At 53.5% G+C, this 15,232-nt stretch overlaps 1 protein-coding gene across 4 annotated transcripts in view; it reads left to right on the top strand.

Annotated features, from left to right (window-relative positions):
* The window catches only part of LOC138656345 (gastrula zinc finger protein XlCGF66.1-like), a 324,260-nt gene that overhangs the window by 241,743 nt on the left and 67,285 nt on the right, over positions 1 to 15,232 (top strand). The window contains exon 1 of one of the 4 annotated variants that reach the window (XM_069743690.1): positions 12,854 to 12,969. The exons of the other annotated variants lie outside the window; for them this stretch is intronic. The gene's annotated coding sequence lies outside the window, so the exon portion shown is untranslated. Of the gene's footprint in view, positions 1 to 12,853; positions 12,970 to 15,232 lie in introns of those variants that run through there. 4 annotated transcript variants of the gene reach the window in all.

The following is a 15,232-nucleotide window of genomic DNA, read 5'->3' as shown; positions in this document are numbered from 1 at the left end:
TATTAATAAAAATACACGAATGTTGTTCAGGTAAAATTATATCATATAATATATAAATATAATAAAATCTATTTCTCTATAAAAACCTTGAGAACACCCAGTGCATTAGAGATGTAGTGAACCACTACCAAAAGTATAGAAAAATCAAGCTCTTCCCATGGTAAAAAATCCAAAAAACTAATCAAGACAAGGATATAATCATAAAATATAATTTTATTAAATTCCACATATAAAAACAATTTATTACAAGAGAAAAAAATGAAAAAAATAAATATCAATATATATGCAACCAAATAATTAATATGTGCCCCAATGCAACTGGCTATTTATAGTCTGAATCACCATAAGGTCACTACTCATTCCTACCACCTGTTACTAATATTAAAAAATATATATATTAAAAAACCAATTGAATAGAAAGTGAAAAAGTGCAATGTGCCTCAGTGTAATAACATACATGTGATGTAATGGATCTAGTTGTAATAGCTTGCAAGAAACAATAAAGTGCTACTGTAAAAAGTGTAAACACAGGAAAGGTAGGCAGAAGCCAGAAGACACTTACTCTGATTATCTCTTATGTCCTGACGAAGGAGCAAGTGCGTCCGAAACGCGCGTCGGGGTGCCCCTAAATGTCCTGGCTACCCACAGTGGAGTACATAAGAGATAATCAGAGTAAGTGTCTTCTGGCTTCTGCCTACCTTTCCTGTGTTTACACTTTTTACAGTAGCACTTTATTGTTTCTTGCAAGCTATTACAACTAGATCCATTACATCACATGTATGTTATTACACTGAGGCACATTGCACTTTTTCACTTTCTATTCAATTGGTTTTTTAATATATATATTTTTTAATATTAGTAACAGGTGGTAGGAATGAGTAGTGACCTTATGGTGATTCAGACTATAAATAGCCAGTTGCATTGGGGCACATATTAATTATTTGGTTGCATATATATTGATATTTATTTTTTTCATTTTTTTCTCTTGTAATAAATTGTTTTTATATGTGGAATTTAATAAAATTATATTTTATGATTATATCCTTGTCTTGATTAGTTTTTTGGATTTTTTACCATGGGAAGAGCTTGTATATCTATATATATAGGAGCAGCGACTCAGCTTACTGGCCTCATCCATGGCATTATATACTGTATATATATATATATGTATAGGAGCAGCGACTCAGCTTACTGGCCTCATCCATGGCATTATATACTGTATATATATATATGCATAGGAGCGGCGACACGTGTGTGTGTGTAGAGCAGAGCCGTGTGTGTGTAGAGCAGAGCCGTGTGTGTGTGTAGAGCAGAGCTGTGTGTAGAGCAGAGCCGTGTGTGTGTAGAGCAGAGCCGTGTGTGTGTAGAGCAGAGCCGTGTGTGTGTGTAGAGCAGAGCTGTGTGTAGAGCAGAGCCGTGTGTGTGTAGAGCAGAGCCGTGTGTGTGTAGAGCAGAGCCGTGTGTGTGTAGAGCAGAGCTGTGTGTGTGTGTAGAGCAGAGCCGTGTGTGTGTGTAGAGCAGAGCCGTGTGTGTGTGTAGAGCAGAGCTGTGTGTGTGTGTAGAGCAGAGCCGTGTATGTGTGTAGAGCAGAGCCGTGTGTGTGTGTAGAGCAGAGCCGTGTGTGTGTAGAGCAGAGCCGTGTGTGTAGAGCAGAGCCGTGTGTGTGTGTAGAGCAGAGCCGTGTGTGTGTGTGGAGCAGAGCCGTGTGTGTGTGTGGAGCAGAGCCGTGTGTGTGTGTAGAGCAGAGCCGTGTGTGTGTAGAGCAGAGCCGTGTGTGTGTAGAGCAGAGCCGTGTGTGTGTGTAGAGCAGAGCCGTGTGTGTGTGTGTGTAGAGCAGAGCCGTGTGTGTGTGTAGAGCAGAGCCGTGTGTGTGTGTGGAGCAGAGCCGTGTGTGTGTGTGGAGCAGAGCCGTGTGTGTGTGTAGAGCAGAGCCGTGTGTGTGTAGAGCAGAGCCGTGTGTGTGTAGAGCAGAGCCGTGTGTGTGTGTAGAGCAGAGCCGTGTGTGTGTGTGTGTAGAGCAGAGCCGTGTGTGTGTGTAGAGCAGAGCCGTGTGTGTGTGTGGAGCAGAGCCGTGTGTGTGTGTGGAGCAGAGCCGTGTGTGTGTGTGGAGCAGAGCCGTGTGTGTGTGTAGAGCAGAGCCGTGTGTGTGTGTGGAGCAGAGCCGTGTGTGTGTGTGGAGCAGAGCCGTGTGTGTGTGTGGAGCAGAGCCGTGTGTGTGTGTAGAGCAGAGCCGTGTGTGTAGAGCAGAGCCGTGTGTGTATGTGTGTAGAGCAGAGCCGTGTGTGTGTGTAGAGCAGAGCCGTGTGTGTGTAGAGCAGAGCCGTGTGTGTGTAGAGCAGAGCCATGTGTGTGTGTGTGTAGAGCAGAACCATGTGTGTAGAGCAGAGCCGTGTGTGTGTGTGTAGAGCAGAGCCGTGTGTGTGTGTAGAGCAGAGCCGTGTGTGTGTGTAGAGCAGAGCCGTGTGTGTGTAGAGCAGAGCCGTGTGTGTGTAGAGCAGAGCCGTGTGTGTGTGTAGAGCAGAGCCGTGTGTGTGTGGAGCAGAGCCGTGTGTGTGTGTAGAGCAGAGCCGTGTGTGTGTAGAGCAGAGCCGTGTGTGTGTGTAGAGCAGAGCCGTGTGTGTGTGTAGAGCAGAGCCGTGTGTGTGTGTGGAGCAGAGCCGTGTGTGTGTGTAGAGCAGAGCCATGTGTGTATGTGTGTAGAGCAGAGCCATGTGTGTGTGTAGAGCAGAGCCGTGTGTGTGTAGAGCAGAGCCATGTGTGTGTGTGTGTAGAGCAGAACCATGTGTGTAGAGCAGAGCCGTGTGTAGAGCAGAGACGTGTGTGTGTAGAGCAGAGCCGTGTGTGTGTAGAGCAGAGCCGTGTGTGTGTGTAGAGCAGAGCCGTGTGTGTGTAGAGCAGAGCCGTGTGTGTGTGTAGAGCAGAGCCGTGTGTGTGTGTAGCGCAGAGCCGTGTGTGTGTGTGGAGCAGAGCCGTGTGTGTGTGTGGAGCAGAGCCGTGTGTGTGTGTGGAGCAGAGCCGTGTGTGTGTGTAGAGCAGAGCCCTGTGTGTGTGTAGATCAGAGCCGTGTGTGTGTGTAGAGCAGAGCCGTGTGTGTGTGTAGAGCAGAGCCGTGTGTGTGTAGAGCAGAGCCGTGTGTGTGTAGAGCAGAGCCATGTGTGTGTGTGTGTAGAGCAGAACCATGTGTGTAGAGCAGAGCTGTGTGTAGAGCAGAGACGTGTGTGTGTAGAGCAGAGCCGTGTGTGTGTAGAGCAGAGCCGTGTGTGTGTGTAGAGCAGAGCCGTGTGTGTGTGTAGAGCAGAACCGAGTGTGTATAGAGCAGAGCCGTGTGTGTGTGTAGAGCAGAGCCGTGTGTGTGTAGAGCAGAGACGTGTGTGTGTAGAGCAGAGCCGTGTGTGTGTGTAGAGCAGAGCTGTGTGTGTGTGGAGCAGAGCCGTGTGTGTGTGTAGAGCAGAGCCGTGTGTGTAGAGCAGAGCCGTGTGTGTGTGTGGAGCAGAGCCGTGTGTGTGTGTAGAGCAGAGCCGTGTGTGTGTGTAGAGCAGAGCCGTGTGTGTGTGTAGAGCAGAGCCGTGTGTGTGTGTAGAGCAGAGCCGTGTGTGTGTGTGGAGCAGAGCCGTGTGTGTGTGTGTAGAGCAGAGCCGTGTGTGTGTTTGGAGCAGAGCCGTGTGTGTAGAGCAGAGCCGTGTGTGTGTGTGTAGAGCAGAGCCGTGTGTGTGTAGAGCAGAGCCGTGTGTGTGTGTAGAGCAGAGCCGTGTGTGTGTGTGTAGAGCAGAGCCGTGTGTGTGTAGAGCAGAGCCGTGTGTGTGTGTAGAGCAGAGCCGTGTGTGTGTGTAGAGCAGAGCCGTGTGTGTGTGTAGAGCAGAGCCGTGTGTGTGTAGAGCAGAGCCGTGTGTGTGTGTAGAGCAGAGCCATGTGTGTGTGTGTAGAGCAGAGCCGTGTGTGTGCAGAGCAGAGCCGTGTGTGTGTGTAGAGCAGAGCCGTGTGTGTGTGTAGAGCAGAGCCGTGTGTGTGTGTGTAGAGCAGAGCCGTGTGTGTGTAGAGCAGAGCCGTGTGTGTGTAGGGCAGAGCCGTGTGTGTAGAGCAGAGCCGTGTGTGTGTGTAGAGCAGAGCCGTGTGTGTGTGTAGAGCAGAGCCGTGTGTGTGTGTGTAGAGCAGAGCCGTGTGTGTGTGTAGAGCAGAGCCGTGTGTGTGTAGAGCAGAGCCGTGTGTGTGTGTGTAGAGCAGAGCCGTGTGTGTGCAGAGCAGAGCCGTGTGTGTGTGTAGAGCAGAGCCGTGTGTGTGTAGAGCAGAGCCGTGTGTGTGTGTAGAGCAGAGCCGTGTGTGTGTGTAGAGCAGAGCCGTGTGTGTAGAGCAGAGCCGTGTGTGTGTGTAGAGCAGAGCCGTGTGTGTGTGTGGAGCAGAGCCGTGTGTGTGTGTTGAGCAGAGCCGTGTGTGTGTGTAGAGCAGAGCCATGTGTGTATGTGTGTAGAGCAGAGCCGTGTGTGTGTGTAGAGCAGAGCCGTGTGTGTGTAGAGCAGAGCCGTGTGTGTGTGTAGAGCAGAGCCGTGTGTGTAGAGCAGAGCCGTGTGTGTGTGTAGAGCAGAGCCGTATGTGTGTGTAGAGCAGAGCCGTGTGTGTGTGTAGAGCAGAGCCGTGTGTGTGTGTAGAGCAGAGCCGTGTGTGTAGAGCAGAGCCGTGTGTGTGTGTAGAGCAGAGCCGTGTGTGTGCAGAGCAGAGCCGTGTGTGTGTGGAGCAGAGCCGTGTGTGTGTGTAGAGCAGAGCCGTGTGTGTGTGTGGAGCAGAGCCGTGTGTGTGTGTGGAGCAGAGCCGTGTGTGTGTGTGGAGCAGAGCCGTGTGTGTGTGTAGAGCAGAGCCGTGTGTGTAGAGCAGAGCCGTGTGTGTATGTGTGTAGAGCAGAGCCGTGTGTGTGTGTAGAGCAGAGCCGTGTGTGTAGAGCAGAGCCATGTGTGTGTGTGTGTAGAGCAGAGCCGTGTGTGTGTAGAGCAGAGCCGTGTGTGTGTAGAGCAGAGCCATGTGTGTGTGTGTGTAGAGCAGAACCATGTGTGTAGAGCAGAGCCGTGTGTGTGTAGAGCAGAGCCGTGTGTGTGTGTAGAGCAGAGCCGTGTGTGTGTAGAGCAGAGCCGTGTGTGTGTAGAGCAGAGCCGTGTGTGTGTGTAGAGCAGAGCCGTGTGTGTGTGGAGCAGAGCCGTGTGTGTGTGTAGAGCAGAGCCGTGTGTGTGTAGAGCAGAGCCGTGTGTGTGTGTAGAGCAGAGCCGTGTGTGTGTGTAGAGCAGAGCCGTGTGTGTGTGTGGAGCAGAGCCGTGTGTGTGTGTGGAGCAGAGCCGTGTGTGTGTGTGGAGCAGAGCCGTGTGTGTGTGTAGAGCAGAGCCATGTGTGTATGTGTGTAGAGCAGAGCCGTGTGTGTGTGTAGAGCAGAGCCGTGTGTGTGTAGAGCAGAGCCATGTGTGTGTGTGTGTAGAGCAGAACCATGTGTGTAGAGCAGAGCCGTGTGTGTGTAGAGCAGAGCCGTGTGTGTGTAGAGCAGAGCCGTGTGTGTGTGTAGAGCAGAGCCGTGTGTGTGTAGAGCAGAGCCGTGTGTGTGTGTAGAGCAGAGCCGTGTGTGTGTGTAGCGCAGAGCCGTGTGTGTGTGTGGAGCAGAGCCGTGTGTGTGTGTGGAGCAGAGCCGTGTGTGTGTGTGGAGCAGAGCCGTGTGTGTGTGTGGAGCAGAGCCATGTGTGTATGTGTGTAGAGCAGAGCCGTGTGTGTGTGTAGAGCAGAGCCGTGTGTGTGTAGAGCAGAGCCATGTGTGTGTGTGTGTAGAGCAGAACCATGTGTGTAGAGCAGAGCTGTGTGTAGAGCAGAGACGTGTGTGTGTAGAGCAGAGCCGTGTGTGTGTAGAGCAGAGCCGTGTGTGTGTGTGTAGAGCAGAGCCGTGTGTGTGTGTAGAGCAGAACCGAGTGTGTATAGAGCAGAGCTGTGTGTGTGTGTAGAGCAGAGCCGTGTGTGTGTAGAGCAGAGACGTGTGTGTGTAGAGCAGAGCCGTGTGTGTGTGTGGAGCAGAGCCGTGTGTGTGTGTAGAGCAGAGCCGTGTGTGTGTAGAGCAGAGCCGTGTGTGTGTGTAGAGCAGAGCCGTGTGTGTGTGTAGAGCAGAGCCGTGTGTGTGTGTGGAGCAGAGCAGTGTGTGTGTGTGGAGCAGAGCCGTGTGTGTGTGTAGAGCAGAGCCGTGTGTGTGTGTAGAGCAGAGCCGTGTGTGTAGAGCAGAGCCGTGTGTGTGTGTAGAGCAGAGCCGTGTGTGTGTGTGGAGCAGAGCCGTGTGTGTGTGTAGAGCAGAGCCGTGTGTGTGTGTGGAGCAGAGCCGTGTGTGTAGAGCAGAGCCGTGTGTGTGTAGAGCAGAGCCGTGTGTGTGTGTGTAGAGCAGAGCCGTGTGTGTGTAGAGCAGAGCCGTGTGTGTGTGTAGAGCAGAGCCGTGTGTGTGTGTAGAGCAGAGCCGTGTGTGTGTGTAGAGCAGAGCCGTGTGTGTGTAGAGCAGAGCCGTGTGTGTGTGTAGAGCAGAGCCATGTGTGTGTGTGTAGAGCAGAGCCGTGTGTGTGCAGAGCAGAGCCGTGTGTGTGTGTAGAGCAGAGCCGTGTGTGTGTGTAGAGCAGAGCCGTGTGTGTGTGTGTAGAGCAGAGCCGTGTGTGTGTAGAGCAGAGCCGTGTGTGTGTAGGGCAGAGCCGTGTGTGTAGAGCAGAGCCGTGTGTGTGTGTAGAGCAGAGCCGTGTGTGTGTGTAGAGCAGAGCCGTGTGTGTGTGTGTAGAGCAGAGCCGTGTGTGTGTGTAGAGCAGAGCCGTGTGTGTGTAGAGCAGAGCCGTGTGTGTGTGTGTAGAGCAGAGCCGTGTGTGTGCAGAGCAGAGCCGTGTGTGTGTGTAGAGCAGAGCCGTGTGTGTGTAGAGCAGAGCCGTGTGTGTAGAGCAGAGCCGTGTGTGTGTAGAGCAGAGCCGTGTGTGTAGAGCAGAGCCGTGTGTGTGTGTAGAGCAGAGCCGTGTGTGTGTGGAGCAGAGCCGTGTGTGTGTAGAGCAGAGCCGTGTGTGTGTGTAGAGCAGAGCCGTGTGTGTAGAGCAGAGCCGTGTGTGTGTGTAGAGCAGAGCCGTGTGTGTGTGTGGAGCAGAGCCGTGTGTGTGTGTAGAGCAGAGCCGTGTGTGTGTGTGGAGCAGAGCCGTGTGTGTGTGTAGAGCAGAGCCATGTGTGTATGTGTGTAGAGCAGAGCCGTGTGTGTGTGTAGAGCAGAGCCGTGTGTGTGTAGAGCAGAGCCGTGTGTGTGTGTAGAGCAGAGCCGTGTGTGTAGAGCAGAGCCGTGTGTGTGTGTAGAGCAGAGCCGTATGTGTGTGTAGAGCAGAGCCGTGTGTGTGTGTAGAGCAGAGCCGTGTGTGTGTGTAGAGCAGAGCCGTGTGTGTAGAGCAGAGCCGTGTGTGTGTGTAGAGCAGAGCCGTGTGTGTAGAGCAGAGCCGTGTGTGTGTGTAGAGCAGAGCCGTGTGTGTGTAGAGCAGAGCCGTGTGTGTGGAGCAGAGCCGTGTGTGTGTGTAGAGCAGAGCCGTGTGTGTGTGTAGAGCAGAGCCGTGTGTGTGTGTGTGTAGAGCAGAGCCATGTGTGTGTGTGTGTGTGTGTAGAGCAGAGCCGTGTGTGTGTGTGTAGAGCAGAGCCGTGTGTGTGTAGAGCAGAGCCGTGTGTGTGTAGAGCAGAGCCGTGTGTGTGTGTAGAGCAGAGCTGTGTGTGTGTGTAGAGCAGAGCCACGTGTGTGTAGAGCAGAGCCGTGTGTGTGTGTAGAGCAGAGCCGTGTGTGTGTGTGTAGAGCAGAGCCGTGTGTGTGTAGAGCAGAGCCGTGTGTGTGCAGAGCAGAGCCGTGTGTGTGTGTAGAGCAGAGTCGTGTGTGTGCAGAGCAGAGCCGTGTGTGTGTGTAGAGCAGAGCCGTGTGTGTGTGTAGAGCAGAGCCGTGTGTGTAGAGCAGAGCCGTGTGTGTGTAGAGCAGAGCCGTGTGTGTGTGTAGAGCAGAGCCGTGTATGTGTAGAGCAGAGCCGTGTGTGTGCAGAGCAGAGTCGTGTGTGTGTGTAGAGCAGAGCCGTGTGTGTGTGTGGAGCAGAGCCGTGTGTGTGTGTAGAGCAGAGCCGTGTGTGTGTGTAGAGCAGAGCCGTGTGTGTGTGTAGAGCAGAGCCGTGTGTGTGTGTGGAGCAGAGCCGTGTGTGTGTTTGGAGCAGAGCCGTGTGTGTGTGTAGAGCAGAGCCGTGTGTGTGTGTGGAGCAGAGCCGTGTGTGTGTGTAGAGCAGAGCCGTGTGTGTGTGTGTGTAGAGCAGAGCCGTGTGTGTGTGTAGAGCAGAGCCGTGTGTGTGTGTGTGTAGAGCAGAGCCGTGTGTGTGTGTAGAGCAGAGCCGTGTGTGTGTAGAGCAGAGCCGTGTGTGTGTGTAGAGCAGAGCCACGTGTGTGTGTAGAGCAGGGCCGTGTGTGTGTGTAGAGCAGAGCCGTGTGTGTGTGTAGAGCAGAGCCGTGTGTGTGTGTAGAGCAGAGCCGTGTGTGTGTAGAGCAGAGCCGTGTGTGTGTGTGGAGCAGAGCCGTGTGTGTGTAGAGCAGAGCCGTGTGTGTGTGTAGAGCAGAGCCGTGTGTGTGTAGAGCAGAGCCGTGTGTGTGTGGAGCAGAGCCGTGTGTGTAGAGCAGAGCCGTGTGTGTGTAGAGCAGAGCCGTGTGTGTGTAGAGCAGAGCCGTGTGTGCAGAGCAGAGCCGTGTGTGTGTGTAGAACAGAGCCGTGTGTGTGTGTAGAGCAGAGCCGTGTGTGTGTGTAGAGCAGAGCCGTGTGTGTGTGTGTAGAGCAGAGCCGTGTGTGTAGAGCAGAGCCGTGTGTGTGTGTAGAGCAGAACCATGTGTGTAGAGCAGAGCCGTGTGTGTGTGTAGAGCAGAGCCGTGTGTGTGTGTAGAGCAGAGCCGTGTGTGTGTAGAGCAGAGCCATGTGTGTGTGTAGAGCAGAGCCGTGTGTGTGTAGAGCAGAGCCGTGTGTGTGTGTGTAGAGCAGAGCCATGTGTGTGTGTGTGTAGAGCAGAGCCGTGTGTGTGTGTAGAGCAGAGCCGTGTGTGTGTAGAGCAGAGCCGTGTGTGTGTGTAGAGCAGAGCCATGTGTGTGTGTAGAGCAGAGCCATGTGTGTGTGTGTGTAGAGCAGAACCATGTGTGTAGAGCAGAGCCGTGTGTGTGTGTAGAGCAGAGCCGTGTGTGTGTGTGTAGAGCAGAGCCGTGTGTGTGTGTAGAGCAGAGCCGTATGTGTGTAGAGCAGAGCCATGTGTGTGTGTGTGTAGAGCAGAGCCATGTGTGTGTGTGTGTAGAGCAGAACCATGTGTGTAGAGCAGAGCCGTGTGTGTGTGTAGAGCAGAGCCGTGTGTGTGTAGAGCAGAGCCGTGTGTGTGTGTAGAGCAGAGCCGTGTGTGTGTGTAGAGCAGAGCCGTGTGTGTGTGTAGAGCAGAGCCATGTGTGTATGTGTGTAGAGCAGAGCCGTGTGTGTGTGTAGAGCAGAGCCGTGTGTGTGTAGAGCAGAGCCATGTGTGTGTGTGTGTAGAGCAGAGCCGTGTGTGTAGAGCAGAGCCGTGTGTGTGTGTGGAGCAGAGCCGTGTGTGTGTGTGGAGCAGAGCCGTGTGTGTGTGTGGAGCAGAGCCGTGTGTGTGTGTGGAGCAGAGCCGTGTGTGTGGAGCAGAGCCGTGTGTGTGTGTGGAGCAGAGCCGTGTGTGTGTGTAGAGCAGAGCCGTGTGTGTAGAGCAGAGCCGTGTGTGTGTGTAGAGCAGAGCCATGTGTGTATGTGTGTAGAGCAGAGCCGTGTGTGTGTGTAGAGCAGAGCCGTGTGTGTGTAGAGCAGAGCCGTGTGTGTGTAGAGCAGAGCCATGTGTGTGTGTGTGTAGAGCAGAACCATGTGTGTAGAGCAGAGCCGTGTGTGTGTGTAGAGCAGAGCCGTGTGTGTGTGTAGAGCAGAGCCGTGTGTGTGTAGAGCAGAGACGTGTGTGTGTAGAGCAGAGCCGTGTGTGTGTGTAGAGCAGAGCCGTGTGTGTGTGGAGCAGAGCCGTGTGTGTGTGTAGAGCAGAGCCGTGTGTGTGTAGAGCAGAGCCGTGTGTGTGTGTAGAGCAGAGCCGTGTGTGTGTGTAGAGCAGAGCCGTGTGTGTGTGTGGAGCAGAGCCGTGTGTGTGTGTGGAGCAGAGCCGTGTGTGTGTGTGGAGCAGAGCCGTGTGTGTGTGTAGAGCAGAGCCATGTGTGTATGTGTGTAGAGCAGAGCCGTGTGTGTGTGTAGAGCAGAGCCGTGTGTGTGTAGAGCAGAGCCATGTGTGTGTGTGTGTAGAGCAGAACCATGTGTGTAGAGCAGAGCCGTGTGTGTGTGTAGAGCAGAGCCGTGTGTGTGTGTAGAGCAGAGCCGTGTGTGTGTAGAGCAGAGACGTGTGTGTGTAGAGCAGAGCCGTGTGTGTGTGTAGAGCAGAGCTGTGTGTGTGTGGAGCAGAGCCGTGTGTGTGTGTAGAGCAGAGCCGTGTGTGTGTAGAGCAGAGCCGTGTGTGTGTGTAGAGCAGAGCCGTGTGTGTGTGTAGAGCAGAGCCGTGTGTGTGTGTGGAGCAGAGCCGTGTGTGTGTGTGGAGCAGAGCCGTGTGTGTGTGTAGAGCAGAGCCGTGTGTGTGTGTAGAGCAGAGCCGTGTGTGTGTGTAGAGCAGAGCCGTGTGTGTGTGTGTAGAGCAGAGCCGTGTGTGTGTGTAGAGCAGAGCCGTGTGTGTGTAGAGCAGAGCCGTGTGTGTGTGTAGAGCAGAGCCATGTGTGTGTGTGTAGAGCAGAGCCGTGTGTGTGTAGAGCAGAGCCGTGTGTGTGTGTGTAGAGCAGAGCCGTGTGTGTGTAGAGCAGAGCCGTGTGTGTGTAGGGCAGAGCCGTGTGTGTAGAGCAGAGCCGTGTGTGTGTGTAGAGCAGAGCCGTGTGTGTGTGTGTAGAGCAGAGCCGTGTGTGTGTGTAGAGCAGAGCCGTGTGTGTGCAGAGCAGAGCCGTGTGTGTGTGTGGAGCAGAGCCGTGTGTGTGTGTGGAGCAGAGCCGTGTGTGTGTGTGGAGCAGAGCCGTGTGTGTGTGTGGAGCAGAGCCGTGTGTGTGTGTAGAGCAGAGCCGTGTGTGTGTGGAGCAGAGCCGTGTGTGTGTGTAGAGCAGAGCCGTGTGTGTGTAGAGCAGAGCCGTGTGTGTGTGTAGAGCAGAGCCATGTGTGTGTGTGTAGAGCAGAGCCGTGTGTGTGTAGAGCAGAGCCGTGTGTGTGTGTGTAGAGCAGAGCCGTGTGTGTGTAGAGCAGAGCCGTGTGTGTGTGTGTAGAGCAGAGCCGTGTGTGTGTGTAGAGCAGAGCCGTGTGTGTGTAGGGCAGAGCCGTGTGTGTAGAGCAGAGCCGTGTGTGTGTGTAGAGCAGAGCCGTGTGTGTGTGTAGAGCAGAGCCGTGTGTGTGTGTGTAGAGCAGAGCCGTGTGTGTGTGTAGAGCAGAGCCGTGTGTGTGCAGAGCAGAGCCGTGTGTGTGTGTAGAGCAGAGCCGTGTGTGTGTGTGGAGCAGAGCCGTGTGTGTGTGTGGAGCAGAGCCGTGTGTGTGTGTGGAGCAGAGCCGTGTGTGTGTGTGGAGCAGAGCCGTGTGTGTAGAGCAGAGCCGTGTGTGTGTGTGGAGCAGAGCCGTGTGTGTGTAGAGCAGAGCCGTGTGTGTGTGTGGAGCAGAGCCGTGTGTGTGTGTGGAGCAGAGCCGTGTGTGTGTGTGGAGCAGAGCCGTGTGTGTGTGTAGAGCAGAGCCGTGTGTGTGCAGAGCAGAGCCGTGTGTGTGTGTAGAGCAGAGCCGTGTGTGTGTGTGGAGCAGAGCCGTGTGTGTGTGTGGAGCAGAGCCGTGTGTGTGTGTGGAGCAGAGCCGTGTGTGTAGAGCAGAGCCGTGTGTGTGTGTGGAGCAGAGCCGTGTGTGTGTAGAGCAGAGCCGTGTGTGTGTGTAGAGCAGAGCCATGTGTGTGTGTGTAGAGCAGAGCCGTGTGTGTGTAGAGCAGAGCCGTGTGTGTGTGTGTAGAGCAGAGCCGTGTGTGTGTAGAGCAGAGCCGTGTGTGTGCAGAGCAGAGCCGTGTGTGTGTGTAGAGCAGAGCCGTGTGTGTGTGTGGAGCAGAGCCGTGTGTGTGTGTGGAGCAGAGCCGTGTGTGTGTGTGGAGCAGAGCCGTGTGTGTGTGTGGAGCAGAGCCGTGTGTGTAGAGCAGAGCCGTGTGTGTGTGTGGAGCAGAGCCGTGTGTGTGTAGAGCAGAGCCGTGTGTGTGTGTAGAGCAGAGCCATGTGTGTGTGTGTAGAGCAGAGCCGTGTGTGTGTGTAGAGCAGAGCCGTGTGTGTGTGTGTAGAGCAGAGCCGTGTGTGTGTAGAGCAGAGCCGTGTGTGTAGAGCAGAGCCGTGTGTGTAGAGCAGAGCCGTGTGTGTAGAGCAGAGCCGTGTGTGTAGAGCAGAGCCGTGTGTGAAGAGCAGGAGAGCCCCTGGCTCAGTCCCGCACTGACTGCTCTGAGTGATGACGTCACCGCAGGTCCTTCTCCTCCCGCACTGACTGCTCTCAGTGATGACGTCACTGCAGGTCCTTCTCCTGCACTGAGTGCTCTCAGTGATGACGTCACCGCAGGTCCTTCTCCTCCCGCACTGACTGCTCTCAGTGATGACGTCACCGCAGGTCCTTCTCCTCCCGCACTGACTGCTCTCAGTGATGACGTCACCGCAGGTCCTTCTCCTCCCGCACTGACTGCTCTCAGTGATGACGTCACTGCAGGTCCTTCTCCTCCCGCACTGACTGCTCTCAGTGATGACGTCACTGCAGGTCCTTCTCCTCCCGCACTGACTGCTCTCAGTGATGACGTCACTGCAGGTCCTTCTCCTGCACTGAGTGCTCTCAGTGATGACGTCACCGCAGGTCCTTCTCCTCCCGCACTGACTGCTCTCAGTGATGACGTCACCGCAGGTCCTTCTCCTCCTCCTCAGCACACGGTGAGTGTCTCCCTGTCTCCGTCCCTGTGCACATTACACCCCGGGTAATTCTGCGCTTTTGTTTGGACACTTGGAGCCTTTTCTCATTTTCCCTTGTAGGCCGCAGGCTGCACACTGTCCTTGTTTTCACCTTGTGTTTCTGATGCTTTTATTCCCTGTTTTGCCCCTCAGTGTAACGCACTTTAGTTTACAAATTTCTTCTTATGTTTCTTTAGAAGTTTCTGCCTGAAATATAGAGAATAGAATAATAAGAGAATAAATTCCATTAAATTGTGCAATCATTTCCCTCCTCTATGTGGAGCCTCTCCATCTTCAGGAGATATTGTTATGGCTCATTCTGTGGCCGCCGCGGACAGTGGGAAAGCTGGGTTACAGTTTACTGATTATACAGTCTGAGATGGTAGCAGAGCATTGGAAAGTTGGGTTATAGCTCAGTAGTAATCCATCCTGAGACTGGAAAAGCTGTGCTATGAATGATATGTTGAAGGCTGCAGCTCACAATGGGTGAGAGGGGCTACAGCACAGTGTGATTCCATAGTCTGCTGCTGCCACTGGGAAAGCTGGGTTACAGCTTAGTGATGATACATCCGGTGAATCCAGCTGCCACTGGGAAAGCTTTCTTACAGCTTAGTGATGATACATCCAGCGAATCCTGCTGCCACTGGGAAAGCTGGGTTACAGCTTAGTGATGATACATCTGGCGAATCCTGCTGCCACTGGGAAAGCTGGGTTACAGCATAGTGTGATTCCATAGTCTGCTGCTGCCACTGGGAAAGCTGGGTTACAGCTTAGTGATGATACATCCGGTGAATCCAGCTGCCACTGGGAAAGCTTTCTTACAGCTTAGTGATGATACATCCAGCGAATCCTGCTGCCACTGGGAAAGCTGGGTTACAGCTTAGTGATGATACATCTGGCGAATCCTGCTGCCACTGTGAAAGCTTTGTTACAGCTTAGTGATGATACATCCGGTGAATCCTGCTGCCACTGGGAAAGCTTTCTTACAGCTTAGTGATGATACATCCAGCGAATCCTGCTGCCACTGGGAAAGCTGGGTTACAGCTTAGTGATGATACATCCGGTGAATCCTGCTGCCACTGTGAAAGCTTTCTTACAGCTTAGTGATGATACATCCGGTGAATCCTGCTGCCACTGGGAAAGCTGGGTTACAGCTTAGTGATGATACATCTGGCGAATCCTGCTGCCACTGGGAAAGCTGGGTTACAGCTTAGTGATGATACATCCGGTGAATCCTGCTGCCACTGGGAAAGCTTTCTTACGGCTTAGTGATGATACATCCAGCGAATCCTGCTGCCACTGGGAAAGCTGGGTTACAGCTTAGTGATGATACATCTGGCGAATCCTGCTGCCACTGTGAAAGCTTTGTTACAGCTTAGTGATGATACATCCGGTGAATCCTGCTACCACTGGGAAAGCTTTCTTACAGCTTAGTGATGATACATCCAGCGAATCCTGCTGCCACTGGGAAAGCTGGGTTACAGCTTAGTGATGATACATCCGGTGAATCCTGCTGCCACTGGGAAAGCTTTCTTACAGCTTAGTGATGATACATCCAGCGAATCCTGCTGCCACTGGGAAAGCTGGGTTACAGCTTAGTGATGATACATCTGGCGAATTCTGCTGCCACTGGGAAAGCTGGGTTACAGCTTAGTGATGATACATCCGGTGAATCCTGCTGCCACTGGGAAAGCTTTCTTACGGCTTAGTGATGATACATCCAGCGAATCCTGCTGCCACTGGGAAAGCTGGGTTACAGCTTAGTGATGATACATCTGGCGAATCCTGCTGCCACTGTGAAAGCTTTATTACAGCTTAGTGATGATACATCCGGTGAATCCTGCTGCCACTGGGAAAGCTTTCTTACAGCTTAGTGATGATACATCCAGCGAATCCTGCTGCCACTGGGAAAGCTGGGTTACAGCTTAGTGATGATACATCTGGCGAATCCTGCTGCCACTGTGAAAGCTTTGTTACAGCTTAGTGATGATACATCCGGTGAATCCTGCTGCCACTGGGAAAGCTGGGTTACGGCTTAGTGATGATACATCCAGCGAATCCTGCTGCCACTGGGAAAGCTGGGTTACAGCTTAGTGATGATACATCCGGTGAATCCTGCTGCCACTGGGAAAGCTGAGTTACAGCTTAGTGATGATACATCCGGCGAATCCTGCTGCCACTGGGAAAGCTGGGTTACAGCTTAGTGATGATACATCCGGCGAATCCTGCTGCCACTGGGAAAGTG

Source organism: Ranitomeya imitator, unplaced genomic scaffold (genome assembly GCF_032444005.1).
Source record: "Ranitomeya imitator isolate aRanImi1 unplaced genomic scaffold, aRanImi1.pri SCAFFOLD_317, whole genome shotgun sequence".
In the NCBI taxonomy this organism is placed as follows: Eukaryota; Metazoa; Chordata; class Amphibia; order Anura; family Dendrobatidae; genus Ranitomeya; species Ranitomeya imitator.
Note: the sequence above shows the minus strand (reverse complement) of the source record. Positions and strands in the feature narration are given on the sequence as shown.